Raw genomic sequence first — 24,285 nt, 5'->3', positions numbered from 1 at the left:
ATAGCCCCAGTCGGATCTCAGGGTCAGGACTGCCAAAAGTGAGGTGATAGTTAGAAAAAGATGAAACAACTAAGGAAAGGATAAAGTTCTACGAGTCGGGGCGTGGAATATCGGAAGTCTGAACGTGGTGAGGAAGCTGGAAAATCTGGAAAGACAAATGCTATGGCTCAGTCTAAATATAGTCGGGATCAGTGAAGTTAAATGGGGGAAAAAGAGGATTTCTGGTCAGACGTGTATAGGTTTAATATCAGCAGTAGCAGACAATGGTACAACGGAAGCGGGATTCGTTATGAACTGGAAGGTAGATCAGAGAGTGAGCTGCTGTGAACAGTTCAGTGTTGGGGTTATTCTCGTCAGAATCGACAGCAAAACAACAGCAAGAACAATAGTTCAGGTATACATCTACATCTACATCTATACTCCGCGAGCCACCTTACGGTGTGTGGCGGAGGGTACTTATTGTACCACTATCTGATCCCCCCTTCCCTGTTCCACTCACGAATTGTGCGTGGGGAGAACGACTGCCTGTAAGTCTCCGTATTTGCTCTGATTTCTCGGATCTTTTCGTTGTGATCATTACGCGAGATATATGTGGGCGGTAGTAATATGTTGCCCATCTCTTCCCGGAATGTGCTCTCTCGTAATTTCGATAATAAACCTCTCCGTATTGCGTAACGCCTTTCTTGAAGTGTCCGCCACTTGAGCTTGTTCAGCATCTCCGTAACGCTCTCGCGCTGACTAAATGTCCCCATGACGAATCGCGCTGCTTTTCGCTGGATCATGTCTATCTCTTCTATTAATCCAACCTGGTAAGGGTCCCATACTGATGAGCAATACTCAAGAATCGGACGAACAAGCGTTTTGTAAGCTACTTCTTTCGTCGATGAGTCACATTTTCTTAGAATTCTTCCTATGAATCTCAACCTGGCGCCTGCTTTTCCCACTATTTGTTTTATGTGATCATTCCACTTCAGATCGCTCCGGATAGTAACTCCTAAGTATTTTACGGTCGTTACCGCTTCCAATGATTTACCACCTATGGCATAATCGTACTGGAATGGATTTCTGCCCCTATGTATGCGCATTATATTACATTTATCTACGTTTAGGGAAAGCTGCCAGCTGTCGCACCATTCATTAATCCTCTGCAGGTCTTCCTGGAGTACGTACGAGTCTTCTGATGTTGCTACTTTCTTGTAGACCACCGTGTCATCTGCAAATAGCCTCACGGAGCTACCGATGTTGTCAACTAAGTCATTTATGTATATTGTAAACAATAAAGGTCCTATCATGCTTCCTTGCGGTACTCCCGAAATTACCTCTACATCTGCAGATTTTGAACCGTTAAGAATGACATGTTGTGTTCTTTCTTCTAGGAAATCCTGAATCCAATCACAAACCTGGTCCGATATTCCGTAAGCTCGTATTTTTTTCACTAAACGTAAGTGCGGAACCGTATCAAATGCCTTCCTGAAGTCCAGGAATACGGCATCAATCTGCTCGCCAGTGTCTACGGCACTGTGAATTTCTTGGACAAATAGGGCGAGCTGAGTTTCACATGATCTCTGTTTGCGGAATCCATGTTGGTTATGATGAAGGAGATTTGTATTATCTAAGAACGTCATAATACGAGAACATAAAACATGTTCCATTATTCTACAACAGATTGACGTAAGCGAAATAGGCCTATAATTATTCGCATCTGATTTATGACCCTTCTTGAAAATGGGAACGACCTGCGCTTTCTTCCAGTCGCTAGGTACTTTACGTTCTTCCAGAGATCTACGATAAATTGCTGATAGAAAGGGGGCAAGTTCTTTAGCATAATCACTGTAGAATCTTACGGGTATCTCGTCTGGTCCGGATGCTTTTCCGCTACTAAGTGATAGCAGTTGTTTTTCAATTCCGATATCGTTTATTTCAATATTTTCCATTTTGGCGTCCGTGCGACGGCTGAAGTCAGGGACCGTGTTACGATTTTCCGCAGTGAAACAGTTTCGGAACACTGAATTCAGTATTTCTGCCTTTCTTCGGTCGTCCTCTGTTTCGGTGCCATCGTGGTCAACGAGTGACTGAATAGGGGATTTAGATCCGCTTACCGATTTTACATATGACCAAAACTTTTTAGGGTTCTTGTTTAGATTGTTTGCCAATGTTTTATGTTCGAATTCGTTGAATGCTTCTCTCATTGCTCTCTTTACGCTCTTTTTCGCTTCGTTCAGCTTTTCCTTATCAGCTATGATTCGACTACTCTTAAACCTATGATGAAGCTTTCTTTGTTTCCGTAGTACCTTTCGTACATGATTGTTATACCACGGTGGATCTTTCCCCTCGCTTTGGACCTTAGTCGGTACGAACTTATCTAAGGCGTACTGGACGATGTTTCTGAATTTTTTCCATTTTTGTTCCACATCCTCTTCCTCAGAAATGAACGTTTGATGGTGGTCACTCAGATATTCTGCGATTTGTGCCCTATCACTCTTGTTAAGCAAATATATTTTCCTTCCTTTCTTGGCATTTCTTATTACACTTGTAGTCATTGATGCAACCACTGACTTATGATCACTGATACCCTCTTCTACATTCACGGAGTCGAAAAGTTCCGGTCTATTTGTTGCTATGAGGTCTAAAACGTTAGCTTCACGAGTTGGTTCTCTAACTATCTGCTCGAAGTAATTCTCGGACAAGGCAGTCAGGATAATGTCACAAGAGTCTCTGTCCTTGGCTCCAGTTCTGATTGTGTGACTATCCCATTCTATACCTGGTAGATTGAAGTCTCCCCCTATTACAATAGTATGATCACGAAACTTCTTCACGACGTTCTGCAGGTTCTCTCTGAGGCGCTCAACTACTACGGTTGCTGATGCAGGTGGTCTATAGAAGCATCCGACTATCATATCTGACCCACCTTTGATACTTAACTTGACCCAGATTATTTCACATTCGCATTCGCTAATAACTTCACTGGATATTATTGAATTCTTTACTGCTATAAATACTCCTCCACCATTGGCGTTTATCCTATCCTTGCGGTATATATTCCATTCTGTGTCTAGGATTTCGTTACTGTTCACTTCCGGTTTTAACCAACTTTCCGTTCCTAATACTATATGCGCACTATTTCCTTCAATAAGCGATACTAATTCAGGAACCTTGCCCTGGATACTCCTGCAGTTTACCAATATTACGTTAACTTTTCCTGTTTTTGGTCTCTGAGGACGGACGTTCTTTATCAACGATGCTGATGTTCTCTCTGGTAAGCCGTCAGGTATTTTATCGTTTCGCCCAAGGGGGGGTCCCTCTAACCTAAAAAACCCCCGTGTGCACGCCACACGTACTCTGCTACCCTAGTAGCTGCTTCCGGTGTGTAGTGCACGCCTGACCTGTCTAGGGGGGCCCTACAGTTCTCCACCCAATAACGGAGGTCGATGAATTTGCAACCATTATAGTCGCAGAGTCGTCTGAGCCTCTGGTTTAGACCCTCCACACGGCTCCAAACCAGAGGACCGCGATCGACTCTGGGCACTATGCTGCAGATATTAAGCTCAGCTTGCACTCCGCGTGCGATGCTGGTTGTCTTCACCAAATCAGCCAGCCGCCGGAAGGAGCCAAGGATGGCCTCAGAACCCAAGCGGCAGGCGTCATTCGTTCCGACATGTGCTACTATCTGCAGCCGGTCACACCCAGTGCGTTCAATAGCTGCCGGAAGGGCCTCCTCCACATTACGGACGAGACCCCCGGCAAGCACACCGAGTGCACACTGGCATTCTTCCCCGACCTACCCGCTATTTTCCTGAGGGGCTCCATAACCCGCCTAACGTTGGAGCTCCCTATAACTAATAGGCCCGCCCTCTGTGACTGTCGGGACCTTGCCGGAGAATCGGCCACTGGCCCAACAGGCGAGGCATCCTGTGGTGGCTCGGAAACGATGTCATCACCACTAGGAAGCACCCCGTACCTGTTGGAAAGGGGTAAGGCAGCTGCCACGCGGCCAGGTCCCACCTTCGCCTTTCGGCCAGGCACGCGCGAGCCCACCACTGTCCGCCATTCACCCTGGAGTGATGGCTGACCGGTAAGATGCTCACTGCCGGAAGACGCAGCGACATCAGGGGTTCCATGTGATTCCAAGGCCACCGAAGTAGGCATAGGTCTCACCACAGTTGCCCCAACGCCACTACGAGCCGACGCCTGCGCATCGAGCTCGATGAGCCTAACAGACAAAGCCTCCACCTGCCCCCGAAAAGTGGCCAATTCTCCTTGCGTCCGCTCACAACAACCACAGTCCCTACACATGACTATGTTTACCCTACTCTATACGGTGACAAATTCCCAAGATAATCTTCTGATGAGCTACTCTGATAATCAAGAAACACTCACTGAAATACGAGACGCGAAAACTACGCTAGGTTTTCCCAGAAAAACTATTTAAAAGCTAAGCGAAGCAAATAAGTACAAAATAAATTTCTCTCCTAACGATCAAGAACTGTTAGTTTCTATGCAGAGCAGATAAACACAAATAGAATCCCTTCCTTAGTGGAAGGTCGTAAACAAAATGCAAAATAAACGCTTTATACAAACAGTACTCGCTGCTGCTGATGCTCTCGCTATATATACCGACATGGCAAGCAGAAGATGAAGACACAGAGAAAGTATATGGGGATATAAACGGGTAATTCAGTACGTAACGGAAGATGAAAATCTAACAGTCATGGGAGATTGGATTGAGGTTGTAGGGGAAAAAGTACAAGAAAGGTTTATGGGACAATATGGGCTTGCTAATAGAAACGAGAGAGTAGAAAGACTAATTGAGTTCTGCTATAAAGTTCAGCTAGTATTAGCGAATTCTCTGTTTAAGAATCACAGGAGTATTAGGAAACAGCCGTGAGATATGGGAAGATTTCAGTTAGATTACATCACCTCCAGGCAGGGATTCTGAAACCAGGTATTGGATTGTAAGGCATACCTAGGAGCAGATATAGATTCTGATCACAACTTAGTTTTGATGAAGACTAGTCTGAAATTTAAAAGACTAGTCAGAAGTGGAGTACTTAGATACTAAGGAATGAAGAGATATGCTTGAAGTTCTCCAAGGCTATAGATACTGCGAGAAGGAAAAACTCAGGGGGCAATTCAGTTGAAGAGGAAGGGACTTCTCTAAGAAGGGCACTCACAGAAGTTGTAAAGGAAAACTTGGATAAAAGGAAGGTAACTGATAAGAAACCGTGGGTAACGGAAGAAATACTTCAATTGGTCGATGAAAGACGGAAGTACAAAAATGTTCAGGGAAATAGAATCATAATTTAAGAGAGCTTTGGAAGACTTAAGATGAAATAAGGGAGCAGGGATAGATAACGTTCCATTGGAATTTCTAAAATCACTGATGGAAGTGGCAACAAAAGTACCAATCACATTGGTGTGTCGAACGTATGAGAGTGGCGGTATAATATCTGACTTTAGGAAAAACATCATCCACACAATTCCGGAGATAGCAACAGCCGACAAGTACGAGAATGATCGCACAATCAGCTTGATAGCCCATGCATCGAAGATGTTCACACGAAAAATTTACAGGAAAATGTAAAATAAAATTGATGATCTGTTAGATGACCATCAGTTTTGTTTTAGGATAGGTCAGACAGGCAGGTCTGACGTTTCGGTTGATAATGGAATTAAGACTCAAGAAAAATCAAGACAAGTTCATTAGATCTATCTACCTGGAAAAAGCGTTAGGCAATGTAAAACGGTGCAGGATGTTCTAAATTCTGATAGAAATGTTGGTAAGCAATAGTGAAAGGCGGGTAATATATAAAATGTAGAAGAACCAACAGGCAACGATAAGACTGGAACACCAAGAACGAGGTGCTCGGATCAAAAAGGATGTAAGACAGGGATGCAGTCTTTCGCCCCTACTGTTCAATATATACATCGAAGAAGCAGTGGGGGGAAATAAAAGGAAAATTCAAAAGTTAGATTAAAATTTAGGGTGAAAGGATATCAATGATAAAATTTGCTGATGACATTGCTGTCCTCACTGAAAGTGAAAAAGAACTGTAGGATTGGTTGAATGGAAAGAACAGTCTAATGAGTACAGAATATAGATTGAGAGTAAATCGAATCAAAACCAATATAACGAAAAGTAACCGAAATGAGAACAGCGAGAAACACAAAATTGCAGTTTGGGACTATGAAGTAGACGAAGTTAACGAATTCTGTAATTTAGTCAGCAAAATAACTTATGTCAGACGTTTCAAGGAGAACATAAAAAGCAGACTAGCATTGGCGAAAAAGGCATTCCTGGCCAAGAGAAATCAGCTAGTAATCAAACTTAAGTATTAACTTGGGGAAGACATTTCTGAGAATGTACGTTTGGAGTACAGCATTGTATGTTAGTGAAACATAGACTTGGGAAAACAGGAACATAAGAGGATCGACGCCTTTGAGATGTGGTGCTACCGAAGAATGTTGAAAATTGGCTGGACTGATGAGGTAAGAAATGAGGACGTTCTCACCTGAAGCGACGAGGAAAGGAACTTATAGAAAATCCTGACAAAAAGATGGGACAGGATGATAGGACGTCTGCTAAGGCGTCAGTGATAACTTCCATGGTACTAGAGGGAGCTGCAAAGCGTAAAATCTGTAGAGGAAGACAGAAATTGGAATACATCCAGCAAATAATTGAGGAGGTAAGGTGCAATTGCTACTCTGAGATGGAAAGGTTGGTACAGTAGAGGAATTCGTGGCAGGCTGCATCAAACCAGTCAGAAGACTGACAACATCTGCCGCAGGAAGGATGTAGTGTGAGGGGTATTTTTACGTTGTTGGAAGGTCAAGGAGTGACTCCCGATCTGTATTTCTATGTAGTCCCGGTAGATATTTCAGTTGGTATGGGAGTAGTCTTGGATAACTCTTGGATGGAGATTGGGCCGGGGTGCATGAGGATGAGGTAGTGTGTAGGAGAGGGCGAGGAGTAAGCTACAGGTAAGTGGTCGCTACCAATCAGATCGAGGACTTCCGCTGTGAGGTGTTCAAGGAGGCTGGGACATGATAGGATGACGTTGGGTATGGTGTTGCTTTGAGGATAGGTGTGGTGTGGGATGGGGACAATGTCCCTCACAGCGAACCAGTAAACAGATGTCACCGCTTGAGTTCTGTGGGTGATCTACTATGGATTATGAGGTCAGCAGCAATAATATAGATAAGAAATGTGCGATTTATGTTAAGTGAGGAAGTCGAAGGGGATGGGGTGATTCGGCTGGATGTAGATGGGTGTAAAAATAATGCTTAAGGTGTGCAGAAAGAGGGTAAGGATTTTGGAGGGACAGAAATTGTGTCAATATACTGGGTGTTACAGGAATCATTTATTGGTTTTCTTGGAGTTGAGGTAGAGGTCAATGTTTTGTCGTTTTGTTGTTTTTTTACGGGCTAATGGAGGGAAGGATGGTTGTGGGATGGGGTGGCAGGATGTGGCGTTGATGAGGGTTACCTCTGAGTAGTGAAGGCCCTTCAGTGCGGTGGGCATTGTTTGATACAGTGAGGCACGATGAGGTAATGCTGGGATATCATCTGACGCAACTGATGTTTGGGAGGCTGTTAAATGTGCAGCAGTGGTGGACTCGGGGACCGATGAGTCGTGGCTGAAAGAGAAAGCATAAGAAAAACTGAGGACAGAGATAGGTGCATGGGTTATTGCTGTGGTGGTATAGGATGCAATACACGGGTTGGATAGGTGTGGGAGAACTGTTGAGAGGATGCAGTCAATGCGATGATGTTGGGAGCAGGAGTCGGAGAGGTATAGATGGAAGTTGTTGTGGGGTATGATCCATGGCAGTGGACAGTGTTGAGCGGCGTTGTGTGGGATGAGCCGCCGCTGAAGCGACCCTGGGACGATGGTGACGAGCTGTGGTAGAGTTACTGGTGATAAGAATATCTCCGATGTGATGCAGTAGTGGCGATAAACGGATGGAGGTGGCGGCGGTGATAAACACGCTATGGAATGGCAATGACTGGCAAATGGAAGCGAACACTGGCAGAGAAGATGCTAGCTGGTGATGACCAGTGGTGAGAGGGAGACAATGACGATCGGCAGCGAAGGCTATGACAGGTAGCGAGCACTGGCGGCGAAGGCGATAATGGGCAGCGACAACTGGCAGCTAAAGCGATGACTGGCAGCAAGGGCAACGACGGGGACGATGACGATGGTGTTGATGATGACCATGACGAAGTCAGATGAAAACTAATCCCTATTGGAACAGTAACCCTGAGAGCAGCCACCACATTTCTTACTGCTGAGAGGATGAGGGGTTCTAACCCTCGAATGTTCGGAGTTTTAGAGGCGAACCATGGATGTTTGAATTATTTCATGTCACTTCAGAGACGAGTGCAGCCTTGCATCCAAATGCAGGGACGACTCGTGGAGAACTTCCTTCAACAGGTACAAGTATACAATTAACTGTATAGCCATCAGCAAACAAATCGTGCTTTCAAACGTCAACCCTGACTGTGTCGAGTCCAACGTGCACCTAAACGCTAAGAAATGGTGTGACTTATGTATAAGATAACTGTGCCTCAACGTGGTATATGCAATCGTGGGCCGGCCAGAGTGGCCATGCGGTTCTAGGCGCTACAGTCTGGAGCCGAGCGACCGCTACGGGCATGTATGTGTGTGATGTCCTTAGGTTGGTTAGGTTTAATTAGTTCTAAGTTCTAGGCGACTGATGACCTCAGAAGATAAGTCGCATAGTGCTCAGAGCCATTTGAACCATTTTTGCAATCGTGGCGCGCTCCAGCCGCAGTTGTCGACTGTATATGGCTCGCAAATCACAGTATGTTAGTTCCATTAAAACCGCTGTTTCCTCCCATGTTAATATGGTAGTCATATTGTTCAGAATGTGACAGAGCATAGGGCATAAAGGAAAGTACCATATCCAGTCAATAAGGATATCAGCTTATAAAAATTCCATTATAAATAGTGTAGCCCCCAATCCAACGGCTGGAGTCTCTCTTCCTATCGAGTTTGCTCTCAGGGTTCGAATTTCACCAAGTAAAATTTTCCGGCCGTCGCAATTTACGTCGTCACTGCCGGTCCAGCTGTCGGTTGCCACCGCCTAGTCGCCGCCGCCGCCGCCGCCGCTGCCGTCGCTGCAGCCTGCCGTCGCTGCCTTCTTGCGTCTGTCTCCATCAAATCTCCGCCACCGCCGTCGCCGACGCCATCCCGCACGCCGCTACTGCAGACTTCGTCACCCATCCACAAACTGGTAACTTTGCTGTTACCTTGCCTTCTCCAACCACTACCATTGTTTACAGCTGCCTCTCCCAATCCCCTACCACCATACGTTGGAGCACTTCCATTTGAAGCACTTCCATCTTCCATCAGGCCTATCCCCCTCTCCCAGTCGTCTCCTCTCCAGACAGAACATCCTCTGAATCGCCCTCTTCAGGCCCAGTATAAGGACCAGCGTCATCCAGTACTGCTATGATACCAGAATTACCACTACTATACCTCGATCCACTTGCGCAATCACGATCGACTCAGCCAGACGTTTCCACAACAGGTTCCCGGACTGTAGTACCCTCTTAACCTAAATCCACTTCCACACAATATCATTATCCGTTATCCGTAGTTTTACCCACCACACGCTCCTTACCTACAGCCATCAGAAACCACGACAAACGTCTCAGAACTGATGCTGCCCCCACCACTGATCCGAAAAACCCTGTACAGTGTTAGCCATCTTCTTCACCGTGGGGCGCTGATCTACAAATGATAACACAGTTTGGAACCATCCAAATCCTGTCCTGAATCCTACCGCTGCCAAAAATGCCTCATGTGTAATGACCACCAAACCTCTGACTGCAAAAATCAACCCACCTGCCCCAATTGAAAATCTCACCATTCCCTCAAGCAATGTCATAACCTCGCTTCCCTCCTTCATATAACAGCTGTAACCTACCCCACCTGACCTACACCTGAGCTATTCTTCCAAGTGCAGGGCCCAACTTCCACCTTCCAAACCTGAGCTGACAGTTCCCATCAAATCTTTTGGCAACCCCCTCCACCCCAACAACTGCCTCTGCCCACCTCTCACAGCTGACAACATCATCTGTTTTGTGGCCATAGTTCTTCAAAACGTCCACTCTTTCCAGAGACCAAGCAGATTACACCATATTGTCCTTGCTGCACTCTCAGTCTTCCACCCCAAGACACAAGTCACCTGTTCCTGCAACCAGGTCGAAATTTCTTTTCATCTGTCTCGACACCCTAGTTTAAACCTGCCTGAGCCATCCATCCCTTATCTCTTTAAATTATGGTGCCATGGCAGTAATATCCTATCCCTATTCAGCCTACAGAGCCCTATTCATGCAAACCTCTACCAACACCATATTGCTGAATTCATCCTGAATGAAACCTTCCTCCAGCTTCATCGTGCTCTCTGCATTTTACCATATATCCTCCGCCAAACTGATAATCTGCTCCCCATGGCCCAAGGCGTAGTCTCTATTGGCCACCATAAGAATGCCCCTGTTTGGCCAAAAGCCCTCTACAACACTCCTAATCAACATCTAATTCTCACCCTCTTCCTCAAATCCATCGTTGTTCCTGTGCTGCTATCTACACTAAGTGATCAAAAGTTTCCAGACACCCCCAAAAACATACGTTTTTAATATTAGGTGCATTTTGCTGCCAGTTACTGCAAGGTACACCATATCAGCAACCTCAGTAGTCATTAGACATTGTGAGAGAGCAGAATGGGGTCAGGGTATTGGGGGTCACTTGTGTCATACGTCTGTACGCGAGATTTCCATACTCCTAAACATCCCTAGGTCCACCGTTTCCTATGTGATAGTGAAGTGGAAACGTGAAGGGACACGTACAGAGCAAACGCGTACAGGTCGACCTCGTCTGTTGACTGACAGAGCCCGCTGACAGTTGAAGAGGGTCGTAATGTGTGATACGGGAACATCTATCCAGACGGTTATACAGGAAATCCAAACTGCATCAGAATCCACTACTAGTACAATGAGAGTTATGCACGAGGTGAGAAACCTTGAATTTAATGGCCGTGCAGCTGCTCGTAAGCCAGCGTGTGTAGTGCCAACAGTAAAATTTGGAGGCGGTGGTGTTAAGGTGTGTCGTGTTTTTCATGGAGGGGGCTTGCACCCCTGGATTTTCTGCATGGCACTATCACAGACCAAGCCTACACTCATGTCTTAAGGAACTTCTTGCTTCCCACTGTTGAAAGTCAATTTTGGGGTGGCGGTTGCAACTTTCAACACGATCGAACACCTGTTCATAATGAACGGCCTGTGGCGGGATGGCTACACGACAATAACATTCCTGTATTGGACTGGCCCGCACCGAGTTCTGACCTGAATCCCACAGGACACCTTTGGGATGTTTTGGAAAGCCGACTTTGTGCCAGGTCTTACCGACCAACTTCGATACCTCTCCTCAGTGCAGCACTCAGTGAAGAATGGGCTGTCATTCCCCAAGAATGCTTCAAGCACCTGACTGAATATATGCCTGCGAGAGTGGAAGCTGTCATCAGAGCTAAGGGTTGGTCAACACCATAACTAATTCCAGCATTACCAATGGAGGGCGCTACGACCTTGTAAGTCATTTCCAGCCAGGTGTCCGGATACTTTTGATCACGTAGTGTATATCTGACCACATCATTCCATGTCGTATGGCTTCCTCACCCACGTGGACAATACTTTCTCCACCTATATCATTGCTGCTGACCATAACATCCATAGTTGAACTACAGCTGTGGAATCAGTTTACTGACTCCCTCCATGGTGATATAGTCACTATCACACTATGTACCTGGCCTGAAAACAGTTTCACTCCTGATGTTATCCTCACCTCTCCTAACCTTTTAGGGCGCATTACTGCAGCAGTCGTCTATCCCACAGAGGCGACGATCTCCCTGTCCTATTCACTATTCCTTTAACCACACACCTTATCCATGCAGCCACTCCTCCTGCCCCTCCCAAACAAATCTAGGACTACTCCCATACCGTCTGGGATACCTACAGGGGATTCATTGCTACAAAACTTGGAAGCTGTCTCTAATCCTTCCAAGAGCGCCATGACTTTCACCATTCTGCCACCTTCCTACAACAGACTATGTCAGTTACCATAACTCGCCACATTCCTACAAAACCCATATATCCATACTGCCCCACATTCCCTCCGTGTGCCCTCTTACTCTGACTGCAACACACTTACATGCCACCAACAACTCTGACAACACATCTGAAGTCCGCTGACTGTAAAGAAACACTGCATTAGGTGACAGACATGTACAAGCCTCAATGCCTCACTGCCCATAAACTTCCAAGTACTGGAAGGCATTTCACCGCCTTACTGGCAATAACCCTGCTCCCTCTCATCCCATCCTGCCCTATAGTCACCCACTCCCTGAAAAACCAAATAAGGCCAACCAGTTCACATTCTGCCTCTCTGACACCTTCACCATTCCTGATGACCCTGCTTCGATTACTCCTTATTCCAGTACTAACGCTTCCCTTCCACCCCACATTTCTAGCTTCCAGTACTCCGACAACATCTCACAGAGAGAACTCCGCTACGCGGAACTTAGGCGTCTTGTCACGTTCCGCGCAGCTCCCTCCATCAGAGGTTCGAGTCCTCCCTTGGGCATGAATGTGTGTGTCGTCCTTAGCGTTAGTTAGTTTAAGTTCGATTGTGTAAGCTTAGGGACCGATGACCTGAGCAGTTTGGTCCCATAAGACCGTAACACAAATATATAAGAGAACTGAGCACAACAATAACAACTCAAGACATTCATCAGATACTCCATCACAAACGCAACACAGCCCCTGGTCACAAATGCTTCAACTACTGACACCTGAAAGAATGCCCCCTCTCTTTCCTAGAAATCCCAGCCACCCTTTACAACACAATCTTTGAAGTGGGTTTCTGTCATGATCTGTGGAAAAAATCTCCTCTTCTTCAAACCTAATTATCCACCACTGACGTCTGCTGCTACTATCTCATCAACAGCCTCACCACTATGTTTAGCAAGGTCCTTGAAACCATTCTCCCCTAACATGTCCATAAATACCTACAACACCACCTATCCATTCATGTTCATCAGTGTGGCCTCTGTCCCATCTTTTCCTCTGATGACCAGCTCCCGTACCTTACTCATCTCCTTACCCAGCAAATCAACATTCGCAAATCTGCCGTTTTTGTCTCCCTGGATCTTGAGAAAACTTCTGACTGTGTGTCGATCACTAACTAACATGGAAGTCCCATCTACTAACCATTCAAAAGAAAGCTCGCAATAGACTAAAATCACTAAAACTACTGATCAGCTGAACATGTGTATTGTACCCTTCCACAATGCTTCACACCTATAAATCCGTGATCTGGCCTATCATCTGCTACGAGAATGTGGCATGGACTTCCGCTTCTCTGTCCTTTTATTACCTTCTACAGATACTTGGGCGACATGCACTCTGCCTAGCCTTTCAAATCCGCTTACCCTCCTTCACCTGCCTCGTCACCAAAGTAAAAAATTTCCTCCTTGCTATTCCATCTTGAACATCTTCAAATATCCTATGTTGCCTGCAAACTCGACACTACCCACCCCTTAGTTCCCCTCCCCTCCTCAGCTCACTGCTTCTGGTACTCTACCACGTGGCTACCACCACATTCCCCAAATGCTACACCTCCACACCCTCCACATCCTCTCCTGACAGAACTCTAATCATCTTCCCTTACTTGACTATGAAATCAGCCCTGATACACACCAGATCTAAATGTACCCATCCCATCTACCCCGGTCATGGCTCCATTCCTCTAAATTCCTGTCCCATCCTACGCCTTGTTCCCGTATGGCATCCCTCTTCACTTCCCCGAATTCCTCCTATATCCATCCACTTGCACAGATACCCTCTTAAGAACTACCCCCAACTGTTACAACCCATTGATACCCCTCTTCCTGGCAGCAAAGACCCACTCATCACTTCACACTGGTTTTTAACTACTGTCAACTTATGCTGTTGTCCATGTGTCTTTTATCTTTCGTGAAACATTCTGCTGCCGTTTCAACTGTGTCTTTTACTTCATCAACTACTCCGCCTTTTATATTTCAAATTTTGTACTTGAAAATATGTCTTTTTACTATGTCAAATATCCATTTGTCCCTGTGCCACTTCCTATTTTGTGATCTGTTTTAAACTGTTTGCTCTCACATGGCTGAAGTGCAGAGACTTGTATCCGCTGCAGCCCATCCCACGCCCATAAGGGGCTAGGGGTATGAAATAAAAATAAAGAAAAAAATATTGCAACACAAATTTACAATAGTTCTCCACATAACATAAAAATTATTTCATCATTCTTACTTTATAGTAAAACCCCAAGGACATAATTACCTGATCAATATTCCTGTCCAGCAGTATAATCTTTACAACTTGTGAAATGCAGAATTTAAAACAAGAAACTCCCAAATTTCTTAGTGCAAGTAATTGAAGTTATTTTGCAAATTAAGCCAATGAGTGAACTCACTCCTCAGAAAGAGCGCAATTATATCTGAATAAAATAGAATATATAAAATATCTTTTTGTAAACTAATGAAGTATCAGAACCTATTAGCAAATGCGAAGGTTGGTAAAAAAAAAAAAAAAAAAGGTTTGGATCCAATGAGATGGGAATCAGCAGCACATAACGTGTTCTTTAACAATTCTGTGACTCTCATAATTGTACTAACCTACCATAGAAAAGCCACAACCACACTTTGTTGCATCTTACCGTCTCCTGAAACCTTTAATCACAGATATGTTATCAGCTGCCATTTACTTACAACAAATTGTTCTAAGATCAATGGGTATTTGAAGGATCGTCGATGTCCAGTTTCCATGAAACGTTGATAATAAGCAAGTTACAATAACTGTTTAACAATTGGTATGACGTTTGCCGTCATTTGATTACAAACAGCGTACAATCCACGACGAGTTTTCAAGAGATACAGAATATGCTGGTACTTGGAAACGGCATATATACTTACGGGTTTCAACTGAAACCCAATATGGCGTCTCGCGAATCTGTACTGGAGAGATATGGAATGCGGGACCCACGAGAAATACAGGCGCAGCTACGAACTTTTAATTTCAAACAAGCGAATGCTAAGGGCCGTGCAGCGCCTACGCGAAATCAATATGTAACTGAACAGGTATCCACTAAAGGTCTTAACTTTGTTGTGTGATATCTAGAGCTTACATGCATTTAAACGTGCAGTCAAGAATGATTAAACTCTTCTTAAATAGTTAGTCGCTCCGAGCCGGAGACGGCTGCTGGAGCTCGTAAGCCCTGCAGTGTCACCTGGTGTGACGTACGCGCCACGGCCTGTCTTCCTCGAGGGCTCAGATGGCATGTATGTGATGTAGGTGGCGTTCTTACATCTCATTGTTCTATGCTGAAACTCTCGCTCACATTGTCTGACGTACTACATGCAGCTCTGCGTGTTAGGAAAGACTCCCCAGCATGCTTTCCCCAAGTTATGCTGTCGGAAACTCGGCACACTCAACGCTTGACGTTCGAATGTATGGTCCGTGTGCCGACGGCTTAAGATTTAACGCGCTTTAGCACAATTGTATACTGATGCGCCAAAAGAACTGGTATAGGCAGGCGTATTCAAATACAGAGATACGTAAACAGGCAGACTACGGCGCTGCGGGCGGCAAAGCCTGTCTAAGACAACAAGTGTGTACCGCAGTATTTAGATCGGTTACTGCTACTACAATGGCAGATTATCTAGATGTAACTGAGTCTGAAAGTTGTGTTGTAGTCGGCGTATGGGCGATGGGACACTGCATCTCCGAGATAGCGATGAAGTGAGGATTTTCGCATACGACCATTTCACGAGAGTCCTGTGAATATCAGGAATCCGGTAAAACGTCAGATCTCCGACATCGCTGCAGCCTGAAAATGATCCTGCAAGAACGGGTACGACGACGACACAAGAGAATCGTTGACGATGAGAGAAGTGTAGCCCTATCTTAAATTGCAGCAGATTTCAGCGTCAGAGCACGAACTATTCAACGAAACATCATCGATATGGGCTTTCCGATCCGAAGGACCACGCGTGTACCCTTGATGAGTGCACGACACAAAGATGTACGCCTCGCCTGGGTCCGTCAATACCGAAATTGGACTGTTGATGTCTGGAAACATGTTGTCTGGTCGGACGAGTCTCGTTTCAAATTGTATCGACCGGATAGACGTGTACGGTTATGGGGACAATCTCATGAATCCATGGGCCCTGCATGTCAGCAGGGGAGTATTGAAGCTGGTGGCGGCTCTGTAATGGTGTGGGGCGTTGCAGTTGGAGTGATGTGGACCCATGATACGTCTAGATACGACTCTCACAGTTAACACTTACTGACGTATCCTGTCTGATCACCTGCATCCATTCATGTCCATTGTTCCTTGCGACGGACTTGAGGAATTCCAGCTGGACAATGCGACATCCCACACGTCCAGAATTGCTAGAGCGGCTCCAGGAACATTCTTCTGAGTTTAAACACTTCCGCTGGCCACCAAAACCCCCAAAGGTGGACGTTGTTGATCATACCTGGGATGCCTTGCAACGTCCTGTTCAGAAGAGATCTCCATCCCCTCGTACTCATATGGATTTGTGGACAGCCCTGCAGGATTTATAGAATCAGATCCCTCCAGCACCTCTTCAGATATTAGTTGAATCCATGCCACGTCGTGTTGCGGCACTTCTGCGTGCTCGCTGGTGCCGCACACGATATTAGACAATTGGTTGTTCAGTGTATTCCATGTTAAGGGAGACCGAGGAACGAAATTTGCTACGATTTAGATGTGAACCTAACTGGAAACTTTTATTAACTAGAAGAATGTTTCATACTGAAGTCAGTGGGAGCTCCTGACCACACACACGCAGTTACCCCACAAACTATTCCCCGATCAAATTTTCCTGGAACGTTTGTACTTTTAAGCTGGTATTTTTCTCCTGTGTCAATGTTCGCTATTATTGTTATATCCGGTTTACGATGTGTAGCATATGGACGTCAGCGGCTAATGCGTGGAAATGGGGAGGGGATAAGTGCATGTCAAGCACCAGTCACAGCCAATAAGTAAGTACGGTGTATGTTGTCACAATGATGCCTTAAGTGCGAGCATTGTCATCACGGTGATATTTATTTTGTATATCTGGAGAAAAAAGGAAAAAAAATACTTTCATTTATGGACAAGACGGTGCTTTGGACCAGGGCTATGGAATTTCAATGAATAATCTCTGCAGTATACTTTTTTCCCCGGGCACTGCGATTGGGGGAGACTCTGGTACAACTTTCCGAAATATGAGAGTATGCGGAAAATTTTTATTTTTACGTGAAAACCCTTACAGCTTTTTAAATATCACAAATTTTTACGAGGGACCAGGTTTTTGATACCGTCGCTGCAGGAATTTTGATTTTATTGACGGAGCCACAACATCACCTCTGCTTGCACCACTTCATCATCATCAAAGTGAAGTCCTCGAAGTTATTCTAAACGTTTTGTACGTGGATGAAAATCGGGACTGTAATATGGACTCAAGATGTCGCATTGTTACAGACGTCGCAGAGCTCGTGTGTGGTCTCTTATTGTCATACTGATGGATAGGGTGCTCCCTGTGTGGACGAAACCTTCGAATTCGTGCTTCCAGTTTTCTTAGGCCTTCGCAGTACCTTGCAGAGACGCTGTTTCTCGCGCCCTGACGTAGTTACGTTACACACCGCACTGTTACATGCTAAAAATTGGAGCCTTTTGGTGGCAGATTGTTGCAACTTTGGTTAACGAAGCATGAAAGTTGACCGAGTAATATGTATGACAGTTAATAACTCAATCGATAGTGAGAACAGAATGAAAAGAATTGAAGGTATTACTTTTCAGCACGCCCTCGTACGTGTACACTATTTTTCAAGCATCAGTTGTAGCTCTAAACAATATTCTATTTTGGGGTTTGTGGTTAATAACACACAGTAATTTAAACAAAGTTGGAAAATTCATTTACTGAACAGTACGCAGAAAACCGACTTGCACTTCATTTTTATAAGCTGTACAGGTATTCATTATTCTACAAGATTCATTTCCAAAAGCATTACAAATAAACGAATATGAGTGATAAACACGTAAGTTAAGGATTGACTTGCAATACACTTCTGTGATGGTGCACAGTAGGTGCCGTATTTGAATTAAATTGGCAATATTCTCTAGATATCATGTCAGGACATCTCGAGACGGAAAATATCGGTATCTGTAGATTGCTCCTTCTGAATGTGACAGGAATATAAGTCTCTGTTCCCTGGCATGAATGGAGGACAGGCATAAAGTGGGAAGGGAGAACTCCAGGGAATATCTGTATTTGACAGGAGAAAGACATAATCGAATCGAATGGGGGATGTCGCGAGAGCACGATCTCTTCTCAGGTTCCTATGACTTTCATCTAAGCGTTCTTAAACTGATGTGCGAGGGCATCCTTTTACTGCAACAGCATTCTTCAAAGATTGTTTACTTTTTTTTATTACTGAGAAGGATTCCTTACCCAGCAAAAATAACTTATTTCAGATGGATGTTAAATGATAAGATCGGCTGCATTGGTCTTTCCCATAAGCTGTTGAGAATTGTTGTATGCAGTATTTACAACAGAACTATAAATCTGTGGTGCCGTAACAGTAACACGTCTTATCGCATTTAGAATTAAAAGAAAGTCTCATAATGTTTCTGGTAGGGAAGACAGAAAATCATAATTATGATACAGACTCAAGGTTATCAGAAGAAACACATAATTTATTTAAATACACTCTAAGACAAAAAAAGAAGGAAGCTACCTATCACGAAGGAATTATCCGAATGGTGGGAGATTTGCTGTAGATGTGGTGTATATGTAGAGACAAACAAGTGATTACAATCTGAGAAAAGTTAGATGCTGTATTCAGGAGAAAAAGCTTCACAAATTGAGCAAGTCAGTAACGTGTTGGTCCACTTCTGGCCCTTATGCAAGATCTTATTCAGCTGCATGTTGCATTGACAAAGTTATTGGATGTCATCCTGTGGGATACCGTGGCAGTTTCTGTCCAATTGGCAAGTTAGATCGTCAAAATCCCGAGATGGATGGAGGGACCTGCCCATAACGCTCCAAACGTTTCCGGTTGGTGAGAGATCTGGGGACCTTGTTGGCCAAGATAGTGTTTGGAAAGCATGAAAACAAGGAGTAGAAACTCTCGTCGTTTGTGGACAGATATCTTGTTGAAATGTAGGCCCAAGATGGCTTGCTGTGAAGGGCAACAAAACGGGGCTTAGAATATTGTCGTATAGCTGTGGTGCAAGGGTGTCGCAGAGGGCATCCAAATGGTCTTGTTATGAAAAGAAATGGCAGCCCACACCACCACTCCTGGTTGTCGGGCCTATGGCAGGCGACAGCCAGGTTGGTATCCCATCGTTGCCAGGGCATCTCCAGATGCGTATTCGGCCTAGAATTTCACTGACTGATCTAGAATTGAGCCACAATGACCAGCTAAGTGGATAATTGCTTCTTTGTGCTTACACTTACGCTCTTTGGCTCCCTCTCTCATTTGGGAAATGTCTGTATTATGCCAAACTGAAGAACGCAGGCGCAACCATAAGAAATGTTGTTGTAGACAAACTGAAGCTTGCTATGTATTTGAAATACATTCTTTTATTCACTTTATGTCTTGATCGCATTTGGTGGAAATCTGGTTTTAAGTAACCACGAAAAGCTCTCAAGTGATGGTGAGTTATTAGAGCCAACCCAGACGTAAATCCACCAAATGCGATCAAGAAATTTGTGAATAAACTAGTGGGAACAAAAGTCAGTATACGTCCCAGACGTCAAACACACCATATTAGCATCTGAATGAGATCGAACGTGGCAAAATAATCTATTTTTGGTAAACAGGTTTGTGAAATGGTGACATTTCTAGCTGTAGAATGTTCATGTATGTCAGTAGATGTAATTGTCGTATGACTAGGGCTTCCCGTCTGGTAGGCCGTTCGCCGGGTTCAAGTCTTTCGATTTGACGCCACTTCGGCGACTTGCGCGTCGATGGGGATGAAATGATGATGATTAGGACAATAGAACACCCAGTCCCTGAGCGAAGAAAATCTTCGACCCAGCCGGGAATTGAACCCGGGCCCTTAGGATAGACATTCTGTCGCGCTGACCACTGAATTAGCGGAATGTACGTCAGTAATCACAGAAAATAGCAGGGTTATGTGCGGTGACGATCTACTACTGCACCATGATGCTTGGCCATAGCACGGAATGACCGCCACTATCCCCCTTTGACCTAAAGGGACCATGCATTTCACCTACTGTTGTTTGTGTTCTACAACAATGCACCATGTTTGCTCCCGGCTTTACCGGCGGTTCGAGGCTATCTGCTGCAGACTAGATGGGTGGTACGCAGGTCGTAGCGTCCTCTTTATTTGATCAGAAATCATAAACGCAGCAGCTTGTAATGTACACATCATCACCGTCGCTGATTGCGGCGAATGGAAAACTTAACACTTTCGGGCCCGATTTAACATGTCCTGAAGTCAAACAAGTGTTAGACTCTCGATGGTGGCATTCTAGCACACATGCACCGTTGACAAGAATAATGGACAAATGTTAAGTATAGTGTTTCAGAGAATCACTGGATGAAAATATATATTTACATCTATATTTTGCGGAACAATTTATGGTGTGTGGTGGAAGTTACTTCTACTATAATTTCTCCCCTTTTTTGTCCTATTCCGTTAATGCTGCCTCTGTAAAATTGACTGTCGGCAAGACAAAACCTATCTTCGAGTTTTGGTAATCTCCCCGTCATGATTATTCGCAGAGGGGATGTGAGGGAGGAGAAATGTATTCAGTGACTCTTCTTTTAACGTGCCGGTTCTGATTTTTGACAGTGAATTACTCCGTGACTGACAACAGAGCTTCTGCTGTAACGTCTTCCACTGGAAAATGTCATATTCATGATGAAGGCAAGAGTGATACTTTCAACGGCGTGTCTGCTTCCCTTAGGGCTCCTACCTCGAAGATTAGCCGGATTCTCGGCGGACTCAGTGTCAAAGTGATCTTGCGCTTTCGTATGGAAAAAAAGAACTAATCGTTTGGCACTGATGGTCGGGATCCCCGACCGCTGAAGTTCGGCCGCCGGATTGCCAGCTTTATTTTAGGTGATGACGCATTGGGCGTCTTCCATGCCGGTGATGATAAATGATAATGTAGACAACCCAACACCCAGTCAACCAGCGGAGAAAAATCTCCAACCCGGTCGGGAAACGAACCCGGGCCACAGTCTGGTGGGCGAACACGTTACCACTCAGCTAAGAATGCGGACTCTCGGAAGAGGACAGCTAGAGTTTTGCGAAGGATCGCTTACTGCCTCCAAATGTGGGTGTTGAACAGATTCTTCGATCGCGATTGTGGTACTTTGTATATTAACCAAACAATAATGAGAGATGGTTTGAACATCGACAGTACACCCTCATGTAAAAGTGAAGAGAGTCAGCAGTTGGAAGGGTAGAGAGGGAGGAGCTGGGTGTGGCAAGACCAAACCTAAAAATACTTAGCTCTAGAAACATTTGTTTTAATTTTATTCAAAATGGATATGAGGCCGTGGTTGTAAAAATAAATTGCAGTTTAAAAAAAAGACTATAATTTTCATGTTTTCAAAGTGAAGCCTTCATATTTAGAAATTACTGTACAATAAACCTTATAGTGTCCCTTTTCATATATTTGACATGAACAATATAAATAACGACAAAAGAACTGTACATGCGTACCGAGCGAGGTGGCGCAGTGGCTAGCACACTGGACTCGCATTCGGGAGGACGACGGTTCAATCCCGCGTCCGGCCATCCTGATTTAGGTTTTCCGTGATTTCCCTAAATCGCTTCAGGCGAATGCCGGGATGGTTCCTCTGAAAGGGCACGGCCGGCTTCCTTCCCCGTCCTTCCCTAATTCCGATGAGACCGATGGCCTCGCTGCCTGGTCTCCTTCTCGAAACAAACGCAAACCCCAACTATAAAAAGGTAATGTTATGTGAACTTTAATGCCTATTTGTGATACGGACATAGTGACGAGATAACTTTAAAGTCAATTTATCGATTCTGATAATAAAAAAAAAAGATTTTATTCTCCGTGATATAAGATCATATGTGTGAACTAAAGAACTGAAAACTATAATATTTGTTATATTATAAAAGGACTGGAAGACAGTGAACTTAGTCGTTTTCTGATGTTTTCTTGTGTCTTAGCTATTGTTTGAGTGCAGAAGGTACGATTTTGTTGCTCTCGTTTAATTACTAGAACATAACTGACGTGTAAAAGAGTTACGAACATATAATAAGCTAATCTGGTGTGCAGAGTAATCATTTAAGGAACTCACGCCACATTTGTTATAACGCAAGAGTTTGTGTAGCATTTTTTACAGCTGCTGCGGAGCTGGCTGCGATCATCTTTGAGTGAGAAAGTTGGCCGCCATTACGCGGCGCATTTAAACTTTTTGTTTCCACTGGAAATACGACGAAGCTGGAGCAGAAGACCGTATTTAAAAATACTATCAAAATTAAGTAGCATCAAATCACAAGATTTATTTTATCATAAAGTGACTATTTTCAGTGATACAAGTGATTGTTGGTCAGGTACCTCTTTGCATAAATTTTATTACGCTAACGCATCTGATATTATTTGTAGGGAGCCTGGTACTCGTTTTCAATCAGCATTTAAAGTTTAATTTGGCAACCTGCAAATATAATATTGCTTATTTGCAATTGTTTCTTACAAGTTTTATGAAAGATAGCTTTAGGAAATTTAACTTCATGAACTTAATAGAACCCTGATAATAACGTATAGCAGAAAGAGACATTGCAAATAAATGTCGTCCCGGAACGTGGGGCTCGAGAAGAGGAACTATTAATAATTCTGTATATATGTACATAGGTATTCATTAACTTTCATTGTGTTCTAACAGAAAATAAATTTCATTTCATGTATAACATCCTGAGCGAGAGTAGCAGAGAAGAACTGACTACAACCTGATACGATGCAGATAGCAATAAGAAGAGAAAACCTTAAGGTAAAGGACCACTAGGCATCATATCTTGCTATATAGACAAGTATCATCAAAGTACAGTATCATAGATGGAACATGGTGTTTAGTGAGATAGAATATATTCTGTTTTGGTAGCAACCAGAGTAACCAAGTGATAATTTTTTGATTTTTTTGAAGTAGTAACATTAGTATTTGTGAACATAGTCAGCATTTATAGTTTAGTGTAGGTTTAATAGTTAGATACGTGAATATATTATCATTATGGGGAAAGTTGGACGAGTTTTGGAGTTGCAACCAGATGTTGGGACGAGTGTTTTAGATAATGTTCAGTTATTGCCTGAAATGGACAGGGGTAACGAAATGTTAGACATTAATTATGAGCAACGGGTAGAGAACATAGACACTATAATTTGCAGTGAAATGCCAGTAAGTAGCCAGCATACTGAAATTTTAGAACCAGTAGCAGCTACCAGAAGGGATAGTGTTAATGTTTCAAGGAGTAGAATAACTACCATACCGGTATGTTCTCCAATACCGGATCCATTTGCTGAATTTCTTAGGAAATTGGAAGAGAGAGATAGATTAAGAGAACAGGAATTGGCAAAAAGAGATCAAATCTTAATGGATACAATTAGAGATGACCGAAATTAAGAAAGCACATGCCGAACTACCGAATATTGTCAGAAACTTAGCACAGGATGTTCAAACGCTGAAAACTGCGCAGACAGTCATTAAGGAAGACGTGGAGCAACTATCTAATCGCATGGATAATTTAGAAATAACTTAGAAAGAGACAATAGAAAAACATTTAAACTAACAAGCAAAAAAGGTCGAAAAGGAGTTCCGAGACTGGTTAAACGGAAAGGAAAACCAAGTCGCCGAACAAGTAGAAAGCAAGGTACAGGCTGTAATGCAACAAGCTATTTGCGGAGCAACGGTAGCCAAACAAACTACAATCGAAAAGCTACCACTCGCAGGTGAAAAAAATAAAGCGAAATATAAAATTTAAATACCGCTGAGGCTCAGTACCGTACAGGTTCCGGGTAGGCGTGCCACAATCAAGCCTTTACGCGATTTCGATTGCGCACACTTAAGTTTACTTTATGTGTTGCCTACTGTCTGGAATGAACGGCAGAAAATACAATTCACAATCACACACATTCAAGGTGACGCTGCACTATGGGC

This window comes from Schistocerca nitens, chromosome 4 (genome assembly GCF_023898315.1).
Source record: "Schistocerca nitens isolate TAMUIC-IGC-003100 chromosome 4, iqSchNite1.1, whole genome shotgun sequence".
NCBI classification, from domain to species: domain Eukaryota; kingdom Metazoa; phylum Arthropoda; class Insecta; order Orthoptera; family Acrididae; genus Schistocerca; species Schistocerca nitens.
This window is presented reverse-complemented; position numbering follows the sequence as displayed.